Source organism: Lactuca virosa, chromosome 6, assembly GCF_052849685.1.
Source record: "Lactuca virosa cultivar CGN04683 chromosome 6, Lactuca_virosa_CGN04683_v6, whole genome shotgun sequence".
NCBI lineage: Eukaryota > Viridiplantae > Streptophyta > Magnoliopsida > Asterales > Asteraceae > Lactuca > Lactuca virosa.
In genome coordinates this window covers 47,435,756-47,442,150 of record NC_136431.1, presented here as the reverse complement: position 1 = coordinate 47,442,150, position 6,395 = coordinate 47,435,756, and positions in this window count along the sequence as shown.

Genomic DNA, 6,395 nt, shown 5'->3' with positions numbered 1-6,395 from the left:
CACAAACATAGATAAATTCAAGTGTTAATGTAATAGCCACAATTCCCATTTTTTCTCCCAAAAAACAAATTCAATTCTCCAACACCGTTTTCTTCTATATGATGAACTTCAACCTTCAAGTGGAAACAATATACAAGGTTAAAACACACATAAGTAAAATTGTAAAAATGTATAATTGTCATTAAAAATAACTCACCAAATGTCAATTTAAAGTTTATTAGGACTCGTAACCTCTGTTTTGTCTTCGGCAATGTTCATATCCATGACGCTTTGAGTTAGTTTATCAATATCAACATTGGTATCAAGTGGATAAGGAAGATAAAAATAAAAAAAATCAATGCAAAACAATAGTTAATATATGTAAAAAAATAAATTATAAAATATATAATTTTGTATTAAAATTCTAAATGGGTTGGCTGGTCAACCCGTATATTTTTTGAGAAACTCATATATAACTAGTTTAATAAATTGGTTGACGGGTTGAAAAAATCAACTAAAACCCATTTATCTTGTGTCGTGTCGCAGGCTGTGTCACTGGTCGGGTCGAGAATTGTCATGCCTAATTCTTTACATATTTTTATCATTTACGAAATAGATATATTCACGTTTAAGTTGGAAAAAATATGAATCATTCTCAAGTAGGCTCACATGTTTTAATGTAACATCCCAAAAATCAAGGTAAAATTTTCATTTTCAAAACCAAGCCAAAACCATAAATGTTTACAAAATTTAGTTTCCAAAAGTTATAATCGTGAATTAGAGTATCCCAAAATCAAATATCATAAAATATGAAGGATTTGCACGATCAAGCCTTCGCCTTTCCCTTGTCCTCTAAAGTACTTGAAACCATTACAATGAAACTTTAAGCCAAAACTTAGTGAATTCGCCCAAAGTACCACCACACAACATAACATATACAATCATGCATGTTGGGTCCAATTAGTCATTGGACTGGAATACCCTCGGGTCCACAGCCATCGGACTGGATTACCCTTGAGCCCACATCATGAGTTTGGATTGCTTTTCCGACCCATAGCTTATGTTTGGTTTACTCTCGGGTTTGTTGGCCTCCGCACAGAGCAGTATTGCCTCAACCCAACCGCCTTACGTCGACATATGCAACAGATAAACATATAACTAGCAACATATAATCATACAGATCTACCAGTCTAACACATACTCAGTGGACACATATCTACCAGTCTAACACATACTCATCATAACATCAATTCCATATATCAGGATACATAATCCAATGGGCCGACTTTGCTACCTTCGACCCACAAGTACAGTAAGGAAAACTCACCTCACCGTCTGAAAAGATAGTTAAACATATCAGAGCTCCAACTGCGGACTCTACAGGTCGCCTATATAACAAACAATAACACAGTCTCAAACTACTGCTCAAAATACCCAAAAGACCCCAGGTCAAACTAGATCAAAATCCTGGTCAAAGTCAAGTCTAAAAGTTAAACTGACTGAGTACACCCTGCGTACTCAGTCACTGCGTTGAGCTTAGTCGCGACTCACCCAAACCATGTGGTTCTAACCCAGTACGCGCAACGCACCTCTTGGTATGCCCATTGTACTGCGCATGGGTCCAAGTTTTCTCATTAAGTTGTTATTCCTTAAAGACCTTTCATCCAAATTCAGATCTAGACCCAAAACATCATTCTAAGTTATAAAGTTTCCACCTTCATGACTTTCCATGGACAGAAAAGGTCCAAAAGCTAAAACTCTATATTAATAATCCATTAAGACATCATAACTCTTGCATGGAGGGGATATAAGGACCAAGATCAAATTTTTATGGTTCCTAATGGCTCCATAATTGATAAAGTTCACAACTTTATCAATTAGGATGATCCAAATAACAAAGATCTAGTCTTTAAGTCTCAAAGGGACCAAAAATGCATCTTTCTCAACTTAATCCATTAAGTCCAAGTCTCCAACCTTTAAATCTGAATCAAGATAATGTTTAGTTGGATAAAGTTTCCAACTTTATCCATAACAATGTCACAAACTTTAAATATCTAAACTTTATGCACTAAAGTGACTAAAAAAGTGACAAATAGGAGAATTAACAAGATCTATGAAACTAATGAGCAAGTTTGAAGCTTTTTACTCAAAAAGGTCCAAAAATGATGTAATCTTGCTGTATCTATGCTTGAATCCTTCTTCCATACACTTGCCACCACCTAGTTCTTCAAGATCCCACCTTCTAATGGAGAAATAAACTCATAAATGATGCAGAGGCTCACAATATGTGAGAGGAGGCTAGGGTTTCGAGTTAGAGGCTAAAGAGGGTGGAAGCTTATGATAGGAATGATCCCGAAGGGGTTAGAGACCTTAAATAGGGCTCAAAACTATGAAAGTAGGGTTTTAACATTGCGGCGATACGCTTAACGTACCAAAAGTTATGCCCAACGTAGCACCCTAAAAACACGTTCCTTCAGCCTAGTACACCCAACGTACTACCTAGTGTATGCCCAGCGTACTATCAGATTTCCTTTTCCATCTTAACTTCAAACAACCATAACCTCTTCTTTTCAACTCCGTTTTCGACAATCTTTATATCCACATAAACGTATCGACGAGCCCCAAAACTCTATCTAGTTGCTTATGAATAAAAACATCTCGAACTAAAATCCTTAATTTATGTAAGAAGCCTGAATCATTACCTTTCCCACTTTACCCCTCAACTTCCGACGACCAATCCAAGGTTTAAATTACTTATCCAACACCATCAACATATAAAAGAGTCTAAACTCCATTCCCTTGAAACCCAAGACCTTACATGGTCGAATTACGGTCCACAAACCCTGAATTAAGAAATGTCTCGAAATAGGATGTTACAACTCTCCCCCACTTACACTCGATTTTGTACTATAAATCATTCATTACTACTTCCTCTTCCACCCTAGTTGATCCTGACCGAATTTCCTGAATTTTTTTAATACTGAAGATTAATCCCACACCAATGACCGCCTCCCAACCCTGCCATCCAAACCCTATCTTAGCAGAAATCACTTATCCCTATGAAATATTGAGCCTTAACACTCTACCCTCAGCCAATGAAAGAAACCCAACTGCTCTGCTTAAGAACTAAAACATCTACCTTACTCTTCCCAACAGGAAAACCTCAAATCATAACGACAACCACTAAAAGCAAGACACTTCTCGAAAACTGGAACCCATCAATTTTTTCCCCAGAAATTATTCCCTAAGACTGTTGATCATTCACTCGTCGTACCCAACCCTAGTTCCTGACTAGGTACGCCACTTAACCATGCAGAAGGAATACTCAAAATATACCGATCGTGAATTTCACCCAATCCAAATATGGAGACTATGCCCAACAACATTAAATACGCACTTAACTTTCTGATAAGTCATCACCAACCCGCTGATCCCACAGGCATAAGGATGGTTAATCCAAGAATTCTCATGTTGCATCTGAATCCCTTATCAGCTCAGGTGTACCTCCACTTGACAAATCACTCGATACATTCACAATGAACTTCATAACACGAGATTCCATAACCGATACCCAACATTGATAACCAAACTCCTGATAAACAACCCGCAAGCAAACGGGGTTCATAATGCAAACACTCCGTAAGGGACTTCTGATGTGCAAATATTACTCCCAACAACCTTTAACTATCCACATGATCCACACCAACTGGTCACTGAGTCTCCCAACCCCTACAATGCTCTACCACCCAAATATGCCAAGAAAACTAACGATCAGAGACCTAATAATCTCAATCAAAAGACCACCGGTTCCCACCCATATGAGTCATACAACCACTGGTTCACGATACATCGTGACACATGCTAACCACTAAACAATAAGCTCAAGGTACTATGTCGATCTTTCCGTCATCCCATCAATGGCCTGAAGACTCACGACCAGCACCACAAGGGCCTAAAGATTCCCAACCATCAATCCACCAACTTGCAGGAACCCAATCAACATCCCTATCAATTTTATCCGAACAGAAATACGGGTCATACCCTTATATCATGCACAATTCCTTTCACAGTACATGCAGCTACCTATGTAAAATTTAGGCGAAAACATGGTCACACACAACCAGAGAATGAGATAGGCGGTTGCACTCTTGCTCCAATTTAAGGGCTACAAACCAATTAAGAACCATGCCAATAACTCGAGCCAAGTGTTCTCATTCTATCGTATTTAACCTACATATATCCCCAAGGTAAAATACATAACCAATCCTAGATTTACTGCACTCCTTCTTCCTCATAACCATTTCCCATCGGGTGTTGTACCAGTAGATCTAACCGAAATGACGAACCTCAACCGCTCACAGAAATATCCTCATGAATGACTGAAGACTAAGATCCCAAACCTTGATTGAAACTAAACAGAACCCACTAATATGCAAATAGCTTGATAAAACTTATAAAACCATCATAAATGCTGTCAAACTATTGTCGGGTCAATCCATATACCAACCCCGCCGACTCGACACACCAAAATTGGATTCTTCACAGATCCTAAGCCACACCTGAAGAACTCTACAATCTTGCCCCAATATATAAACTTCCAATAACCAAGAACATCTTCCAAACTGAAGCCTGCTATGAATAATAATTTCACAACTAACCATTAAGGGTACCCATACCCAGAAACCAAAATGTACAATGTACAAATTTTGACAATAGTTTGACGCATTCATTGAACTTCAACTGATACATCTCTAAACTTCTGAAGAACCTCTACTATTGACGAAGAACGAAAAGACCAATGATTAAGAGTGCATTGACAACTAATCCATTGATCCAATACTTTACTGGACAAAGCCCATGAGGGACTAAACATACAAACTCTGAAAACTAAGTGAATGATCAACATCTACCCAACCTAGACTATAAAAATCAATCTATAGAACAAGCTGAAAAATCCTTCAACAATTGATACTCAACTCGAGCGACCCAAACGCCTCTTGACCTATTCCTCGACGTTACCAAAAGGAACGCCTAGCTACAACGAGCTCCATGTCTAACATCTTCTTTCCATGAAGACGACTCTTGCATTCCTGAACACATACATCTGATGGCAACTTCCTCTGCACCCCGTCTTGACCAAATCCTAAACCAAATTTCGCATACCCGAATCGCAAATCCCTATGACCCATTCTTCTAAAACTATAAGTCGAACATATTGCTGATCCTCTAAGCAGAATATCCAGCTCTCCCCGACTTAGGGTTCAAACCACCACCAACTGATGCTGCAAACATACCAAAACTCAAACCGACTCACCCATATGCATAACATCCCTGACCCTTGGGATATATAACACAATAATAGATGATCTTATAGATAAGACCAAGAAAACTCAAAGAGATTCTGAATCTCATATGGAGACCTCGGGAACTCCTCAATTATCATTGCCTCTAACATCAAGAATTCCATGAAGATGCACAAGAAAAAACGCCAACTTCCTATCTAGAAAAAATGGATTAATACACTCCTCGCTTGCAATCCCAACCGACAATTCATCGCAAGAATCATTCATAAATACGAAAAGCATCATTCTTGTAGTCGGGATACATCAGAGAAAACAAAAGTTGTCGCTCCCAATTCACTTCCCTGACCACCTGAAACCATCAGCAAGCACCTGCCTGCCTATATCCCAAGTAAGCAGACCCTTGATCTCATATAAATACAACTATACCACAAGGATCCTCTTGTGTACCACACTACCATGTTACCGCTAAAAACCGCAACCATATATCCCCATGCTGGGTCTCCATTCTAACTCTGAAAATCACATGTCTGCTTTCTCTCCTATTAACATGGAAGTTGGAAGAACATAGTCTCTGCCAAAGATAGTGACATTCCAATCCATCTGCCAATTACTTAGCCTCTGGCTGTAATCCTCGAGTTGATCATAATAATCGCTTCTTTCTTTATTCCCACAACTCAACTGGCACTACCATCGAGCAAGGCCCTCGAGACCTCAAAATCAACTAACTTACCTAGGTCTACACCATTCAAACCCAAACTAACATGACCACCAAAGCCCAAACAATCACCAAACTCATCCTCAGCCTGAACAACCATAACCAAAAGATCGACAAATAGAGAACACTGTCACCAATCATGGTACCAATCATGACATCTACCCTCAACCAGTTCCTTAGAATCCTCCTGACTTGCCTCGCCTTGAGTATGGATCTTGTGCTTCCAGTAGTACGGGCCCAATACTACCTTCCACACGTATCGATAATTTCCTCATAAATCATCCTAAACCCTCTAAGTTACCTCTTCATAATGATACTAACAAAATCCATTAAACAATGCACCGTGCGCACTATAACACTTCCTAGGCTAACCTAGGATCCCCACCTCACCCTGCCAT